We start from the raw sequence: 9,280 nt of genomic DNA, 5'->3' as shown, positions 1-9,280 counted from the left end.
TTATAATTATGGTTTTAAACCGTGATCATATATAGAATGAACTATGCTGGCCACTATTTTTTGAAACTATAGTCACAATTTAAAAAAAAAATATATATGACTGTAGTCTAAATATATTTTTTCATAGCTACATTTAAAAGAAAAGCTAGACATTTCTTTTTAATAATCTTACATAAAAGAATAAAGTTAAGACAAGCTAAAAAAATATCGAATTATATATAAATCATAAATCATAAAATTATAAATCATATAAATATTATTCTAATACAAAAGATCACAATTAATTATTCTCAAATCTTCTAAAAATTACACCAAACAAGCCTTTTAAAAGACAACTAAGTTTCACATGAGGAAGTAAGATTCCATCATCAAGCAAGCAGTGACAATCAGATAATGATAGCCTTCCAAATCAATTGTAAATCCACTATAAATAAAGGGTCAAGTTAATATAAAGTTGGGTTATTGTGTAATAATAAAGCAAAAAAGTAAGGAAAAGAAAACCTCCACGCATTGATGGTAATTGGGTTATTAAGATATGGAAAATCAGTTTAAACTTTAATATAACTAGAATGCAGCTAATTATATAAGTCATCTATTTTCCTTTCTCCCTCTTCAAGTAATAGGCCCAAAAAGTAGTCAGCACAATGGATTATAATCCTCAAATTATAATTATTCAAATTAAATTATTTAATTTTCATTAGTTTTTAAATAGTTCAAAATCTTAATTATGCAAATGTCTCATTATTATAAAATTATAAAAAAATTTAATTAATTAATTTTTTCAATTTTTATATCATTTTATAAAATGGTGACCATAGATTTTTTATATTATGACCACAAATTCTTTTGGGTCACTTATTAAAACCGTGTAAATAGGTCATTTTAGGTCACATTTCAAAACTTTGACCATATACTCTTTTAGGTTACCCTTTAAAATTGTAACCATTTTAGGTCACTCTTTAAAACTGTGACGATATATCTTCTTAAGTCACATTTCAAAACTATGACCACAAACTCTTTAAGGTCACGGTCTTATAAAAGTCTGATTATAGATCTTTTTATGTCATTCTTTAAAACTGTGACTATATATAGATCTTTTTAGGTCACACTTTAAAATCGTGACCACAGATCTTTTTAGGTCACAATTTAAAACCATGATCATAGACTCTTTTAGGTCACGTTTTAAAACTGTGACTACAGACTATTCAAGGTCATGATTTTAATAAACATGTGACTATAGACCTTTTTAAGTCGCTCTTTAAAACCGTGACCATAAAATCTTTTAGGTCATGCTTTAAAATTGTGATTATAGACTCTTTTAGGTCACTCTTTAAAATTATGACCATAAATCTTTTTAGATCACGCTTCAAAACTATGATCACAGATCCTTTAAGCTCACAGATTTATAAAAATGTGACTATAGACCTTTTTAGGTCACTCTTTAAAATTGTGACTATAGATCTTTTTAGGTCACACTTTAAAACCGTGACAACAGATCTTTTTAGGTCATAATTTTAAACTGTGACCATGAAAACTTTAAGGTAACAGTTTAAAACTGTGACCATAGACTCCTTTAGGTCACGGTTTCTATAAAACCATATATAACTATAGGCACTTTTAAGTCACAATTTTTATACGTGACATAAAAAAGTGTGACTTAAAACTTCAAATAATTAAGCGTGAATGCTGATCGGATCAGAATGGATATGGCCAAAATCTTGATCCGATCCACACTAAAATTATCGGATCAGATCGGATCAAATATCTACAATTTTAAGTTTGGATCCGATCCGCATATTTGCGGATCGGATATATCCGCAAACCATAAAATATTTTAAAAAGCTTATTTTAAAAAAATATTAATAAAATATTTTTTTCACTCTTTTAAACATTTTTACTCTTAAAATATTATTAAACATACTTTTCTCAAATAATAAAAATAAATAATATAACATATATGATAATTATTAGTTGAAATAAAACATAAAAAAATATTTACTTATTTATTTAATTTTGCGGATCCGTGAATATGTAGTTACCTACCTAAAATCTGCAATCTGATCATATTAGTGTGTGGATCGGATTAATATCCGCAATTTTTGAATCGAATTCGGATAAACACCGTGGATATACAGATTGAATTTGATCTATGAACACCTCTAAAAATAATTTTGTTAATAAAATGTTACTCTTCAAAACCGTGACCAAAGACATCAATGGTCATGGTTTATAAATAAACAATAACCAAAAAAAAAATTTTAGCCATGACAAAAAATGTGACCATAGAAGGTTTTAGGTTATGGTTTTTAAATGTGACAAAAAAGTCATGGCCTAAAACCTAAAATATTGTAATGGTTTCTATGTGTTTATTTATATTTTATTTATTATTTTATTATAAAATGATTATTTTGGTTGAATTACAGTTGAACCTATTAGACCAATAAATCAGTAATTAGCAGTTCAACGATCGAACTGATTTTTTAAAACCTTAATAATAGGTGTTCCGAAGGTTACCTAAAACGGTGATTTAGGCCTGAATGTGAGATCCAGACTCTTTCTGAGGTAGCGTCCGACTTGTGCTGGTGTCGAAGTGCCGCCATCTGAGTTTCTCGTGAGGAAGTGAGGGTGGTACCTGCAAGAGACTCCGATACTTAAGTTAGCAAAGGCTTTAGGCAGGTTTTTAGTAGATTGGGTCTGAAATATACTTCAGAATGTCAGTGTATTTATAGTAGAATGTTGAACCATCTTTTAGTGGTAGATAACTGTTCCCTTTTCATAGGTAAGTTGTTGAGATTCTCCCTTCTAGATAAGTGAAAGATATCTTAGGAGGTAGTTACTTTTTCAGATAAATGTGGTTGACCTACCTTCGTCGTGTCTGACCTTTATAAGGTCGGGCAGGGGTAAAAGAGGCCACCTTCGCTGGGTATGCATCCATAAAGGACAGATACCTATACCCTGAAGTCGAGTCAACCAGGGCATCAATGTTGAGGAAAGGGTATGGATCATTGGGGCAAGCTTTGTTAAGGTCGGTGTAATCAACATACATCCTCCATTTTCCATTCTACTTTTTTACAAGGACCACATTATCTCTCTTATAAACCAGACTCTAATAAGGCTTGCACTTGTTCTTCCATGACCTGTGTCCTTTCAGGATCGAGCTTCCGTCGTTTTTACTGAACAAGTCGAGAACCTGGATAAACAACGAGTTTGTGAGACATGAGGTCGAGGTCAATACCAAGCATATCGGAGGCTTTCTAAGCAAAGAGGTTGGAATTTCTTTATAAGAGATCAACAAGTTGTGCCTTTAGACCTTCCCCCAAGTTGGCCCATATACTGATTGTCTTTTCTGCCTGATCTTCGATTTGTGCCTTTTTTATCTTTTTTTCAGGTTAGAGACGTAGCTCTTTCCAAACTCGAACCTGCCGAACTCAATAGTATTGACTTCTTTACCACTTGTACTGTCTCCTAAATTGATACTTTTATTGTAACACTTTTTTGCCAGCTTTTGGTCTCCTTTTATTGCAGCAATTCCTTCTATGGTTGGAAACTTCATACATAGGTGGGGTGTAGAGACAACAGTAGCTAGTCGGTTTAAGGTGGTCCGATCTATCAAGGCATTGTAAGCAGATATAACGTCGACCACAATGTAGTCAACGCTTAAAGTTCTTAATCTCGTGCCTTTACCAAAGGTAGTGTATAGTGAGATGAAACCAAGAGGTTGGATCAGTGTATCCCCTAGCCTAGAAAGGTTCGTTGTCTGGATATGCCTTCAGATTCTTTTCTTCGAGCCCAAGTTTGTCAAAAGTGGGCTTAAACAGTATGTCGGCCGAACTTCCTTGATCCACCAAAGTTCTTTGGAGATTGGCGTTAGCAAAGATCATTGTAATTACCACAAGATCGTTATGGCCCAATGTTATCCCTTGCGCATCTTTTTTGTTGAATGAGATGGTTGGTAAGTCGGGAGCTCTACTATCATCCCAGACTTGATATACCTCTTTAAGATGCCTTTTATGTAAGGATTTAGTGATTTCTCCTCCTGTAAATCCTCCATTTATCATATGTATGTACCTTTCAAGAGTTTGTAGGGGTCAATCTTGTCGTCCTCCGTCATCCTCATCTCTTTTTCTTTTCCTTTGTTGGTCGTCTGATCTTTTAGCCAGGTAGCTTTCTAGCCGATCTTCCCTGGCTAGCTTTTCTATGACATTCTTTAAGTCATAACAGTCATTGGTAGAATGCCCATATAACTTGTGGTACTCTCAATATTCTGTCTGACTTTCAACTGTCTTGTGCTTGATGGGGTGAGGAGGTGGATGCTTTTTAGTGTGACATATCTCTTTGTAAACATCAACAAGAGATACTCAGAATGGGGTGTAGTTGTGATATCTTCGCGATTTCTCCAAGTTATACTCTTCCTTTTTCTTAGTCTCCTTCTCCTTGTCCTGAGCTTGATAAGAAGGATTTGACCTTAGGACTGGTTCTCTAAGTCAGAAATTCTCCTCCATGTTGATGTACTTTTCTGTCCGCTCTTGTACTTCGTACAAGGAAGTCGGGTGTCACTTAGATATTGATTGGGAGAACGGCCATTCTCTAAGGCCATTAACCAAACCAATTATTATTGCTTCAGGAGGTAAATTTTGTATTTCCAAGCAAGTTTTGTTGAATCTCTCCATATAATCTTGGAGTGTCTCTCCGACTTCTTGTTTGAGCTCCAGCAAGCTTGGAGCATGTTTGAATATCTTTTTGAATTGAAAATTAGGTGAGAAACTTCCTTGCCAAGTCATCGAAGTAAGTTACCAACCTGGGTGGTATAAGTTGTCAAACCACTTCATTACTGCTTTGGTCAATGTTGTCAAGAAGGCCTTGTAGCGAGTCACATTGGACACATCATCTAAGTACATCCAACTTTTAAAATTGCTAAGGTGGTGTCTCGGGTCGGTCGTGCCGTCATAGAGATCCGTTTTGGGATTTAAAATTCTAGAAATCACCTAGCTCGCATGATTTCTTCAACAAACGGATCCTCCCCTCTATGAGGACTTTCCTCTCGATCCGTTCGATGGCTCCGACTTCGGAAGTTGGCCTCTAACTTCTAGAGCTTTTCCTCTATCTCTCTTCGTTGTCGTACTTCTTTTCATAATTCTCTTTTTGTTTCTCGCTGTCGTTCAGCCTCTTGTTCGAACTGTTCCAATTGGCCATGATGTCTATGTATCACTCCTAATATTTCTGTCAGATGAGGGGGTTCTTTTGCTTTGGGTGAATGGACTTCTGAGTGAATTGGTCGTCGATGGGAATTTTCTGACATCCCTTCCCCGTGTAGGCCACTGGTTCTTTCCCGGGGTGGAGGAAGTGTAAGAGCTCGGTCATCGTTGTGAGGCTTTGGTTCCAATTCGAACGCAATATGACCGTCTTCAAATTGATTATCCATCATCTGTTGGTATGGACTTTTAGGTCTTCGGTAACGGCGTCAATGTTCTGAGGATTACCTAAAGCGGTGATTTGGGCCTAAATGTGAGGCATAGACTCTTTCTGAGATAATGTTTGACTTGTGCTAGTGTCGAGATGCCACCGTCCAAGTTTCTCGTGAGGAGGTAGGGGTGGTACCTACAAGAGACTCTAATGCTTAAGTTAGCAAATGTTTTAAGCAGATTTTTAATAGATTGGATTTGAAATATAACTGGGAGTATCAATGTATTTATAGTATTGAACCACCTTCTAGAGTAGTTCCACTTTTAGTGGTGGATAACTATTCCCTTTTTTTAAGAAAGTTATTGAGATTCTCCATTCTTCTAGATAAGTGGGAGATATCTTAGGCGTAATTACTTATTCAGATAAGTGAGGTTGACCTATCTTCATCGTACCTAACCTTTATGAGGTCGGACAAGGGTAAAAGAGGCCACTTTCGCTGGATAAACTCTTGTTCTTTTTGAGTTTGACTTTTTTTTAGATCAGAGTATGAACAATAGGCACATACACAAATTTAGTTATTTCTCCTCTATTTCTTGATAAATATGAGTCTTTCTTCTTTTGATGTGATGGCTTCTTTGGTTGTTTCCTTCCCTTAGACCAACAAAAAACCATTTGACTTTAGCAATTTGCCACTGATAACTAGCTATAATAGGGAGAATGATAATGAAATAGAGTTTGAGAGAGGGATAAAGGGGATGGGGTATTTGGGAATAAAATTAGAATTTGAAAAAGGATAGTTTGGAATGTTTTTTTTATAACTTTATAGTATTTGGGTAGTTTTGTTGATAAAAATCAATTTGTATGAGTATAATTTTAATTTTATTTTTTAATAGTTAAATTTATCAGTATTTAAATTATTCATAGTTAAAAATTATAGTTTACTCTAAAAAGATAATATTTTTTATTATTTGATCATATTTTAAGATATTTTAAAGAATTTTTTTAATAAATTTTAAGAATATTTTTATGAGCAATTTAACAATTTGAGAACAATTTTGGTAGTTTAGTTTTTAATTTATTTTAGCTAATTTAGGTTGGTCGAGTGATCAGCTCACTCGTTTACTTAAACATATTTTGAATTCAAATCTTATTTCGTATATGTAACAACCCGTATTAAGTTACCTCACTATAGTTTAACAATTGTCAACTATATCAACCTTACGTAAAAATAACTAGATGTTAATTTTTACGTAATACTTTGGATATATGTATTTAATTCCTTACAATATTAGTTGACTGAACTAAATATTAATGATGACTCTAAATAAAATTCATCAACTTTCAATAATATTTACATTATTATAACAGTAATGCTGGAAAGACAAAAAATAATTAAATTAAAATTTTGGCAAAAAAACTGAACAAATAAAATCATGGTACTAAGAATTGGAATGAACTAGTTGGTTTGACCCGGTTATTTGAGACTTTTCTACCAAATCGATTCAATTTAGGCTAAAAATTGATTGTGAGTGAATCGTCAATAAACAAAAAAAATTCAGTCGAAATTGATAAATCAGTCAATCCGATATTTTTTATGATTGATTAGTTTAAAATAATAACACACAAAAAAAATATTTTTTTCAATAAATACATATATTTTATATATAAATATATTATTTTATTATAATCAATTTAACTCTAGTTAAATCTCAATTAGATCTTTAAATTATTGAATTTTTAACTTTTTCCATTTGAAAACTAGTTTGCTTTTTAGAATCTTAAATAAAATTAAAATTTTATCCAAAAAAATTGAATGAATAAAGAAATAATTTTTTTTATTTATTCAACAACAACAAAAAAATAGAGTTTGGCCATTATATTATACCATACTCTAAGATTAACCAAGAATTAGAAACATAATAAAATTATTCTTCCAAGATTCTAATTAGTAAAACACAAAACATAAATCACTCAATATGGATACATATATAGAAATATAGAATGGCCATATACGATTTATACCAAAACTTTATAAATAATATAATAAAATTTCATAAATAATAATTTAATCAAATTCAAATAAATGTAAAAAAAATATATTATTTATGAAAATTTTGATTATGTTGTTATGAAAACGTTAATTATTGTATCGTTAGTTAAAATTTGATTATTTGGGTGGTTAATCGCTTCGTTGAAAAAATATGTAAAATATGTACTAACATAAAAAAATACATAAATATGTAGCGAATGATTTCTCATGTTTATCGATAATTTATTTTTAAGCATATATTAGTTTATACTATTAAGTATCAAAGAATAACGTTTTTTTTTTCCAAAGATCAAAGAACGTTGTTAGCATCCAATAATATTAATTAGTAAATTTAGTATAACCTATCTAATTTACTACCACATAATATTATTGAAACCAGATAGAGTCATCATATGTTAACGAGTGGTTTAATGTTTATTAAAGGATTATATAATTATTCTTTGATAATTGAATTATAGAATTTAATTAATTTAATCAAATAATTAATTTTTAATAGAATTGCATGTGAAATACTGTTACAATATTTGCTAACATAAACCAACTTGGATTATTAGTCCGGTAGTTAGCATTATTTCATTTAAGTAAGTACTAACGGCGGTTCAAATCTTATATTGTATATGCACTAATTCATTAATTAACAACAAATTCTTAAATAAACGTCAGATTCATAACGAATCAATATTTAACTTGTTGGGTTAAAGAATATTATAGAAAACAAAAACAAAAAATTCATATTTGTTAACATTGATTAATTATACGAAAATTGATAAAAATATCAATAAGAATAATAATTATTCCATAAGATTTAAATTTTCATTTTAAAATTGGATAAAATCATATGAGATAGGAAGTAACCAATTAATTTCAAGAAGTCAAATAAGTAGTGAGATATGATTTGTCCAAAATTGATACATGTATAACAAGTTGTAGAGGAAAGACAAACAACTGTTATTCCTTTTGAGAGGAATTTCAGTCCTAATATGTAGATGGACAACTGGTAAGTGGGAATCAATTCTCTTATCTCCCAAAGAAAAAAGTTTAAGAAAATGCTCTTCAAATTCTTGCTTAAGCATCTTAATTAGTCGGACAGCTTGATCACAATTCAAAACTTAGATTTTTATAATGGAAAATGCTATATGAATATCAGAATTTATTGTTTTTATCCATTATTTAGTTATTAACTCAGTTTTTTTAGTCTAATTCTTTTAATTTAATAAGTTAATAATATATTTTAAGTGAAAGCTCAGATGCAGTCGACTTCACATGAAGTTGATTACTGAGAGCTATTAGATGATTTGACTGATTTGACTAAATTTTCATCTAATAGCTCTCAACTATCAACTTTACAAAAAATCGATTATACATGAATTTTTATCTATATTTTATCTTATACATTTAAACATTTAATAACTAACTAATGACAAAAAATAACAAATTCTAATTGTCCTCTATCTAATCATTCTTCTATTATAATTTCTTTTCTCATAGTTCCGGCTCTTGATATCTTTCCTTTCACACCCATTTAAAACACTATAAAAACCAAGCTTCTATCTTTACCTCTTGCAAATTGCACTTAATACCATAATCTTCTCTCTTCTCTACACCTAAACAGGTTGAAGTAAACTTGTTTGAACCAAAGTTTTTGTTTAAAAAAGAAAAAACCACAGAATCCATGGGGAATGAAAACTCAACAGCGTCAAGCGCAAGTGATGATGAATCACAAAATGTTCAAAGGAAGAAGCTATGGAGAGCCCCAACAAGGGCAGATCAACATAGGGTGTTGCACTCAGAGCAACGTGGTAAGAAACCACTCTCGAACGATGACGC

Source organism: Arachis ipaensis, chromosome B2, assembly GCF_059453495.1.
Source record: "Arachis ipaensis isolate K30076 ecotype BB chromosome B2, ASM5945349v1, whole genome shotgun sequence".
NCBI classification, from domain to species: Eukaryota; Viridiplantae; Streptophyta; class Magnoliopsida; order Fabales; family Fabaceae; genus Arachis; species Arachis ipaensis.
This window is presented reverse-complemented; position numbering follows the sequence as displayed.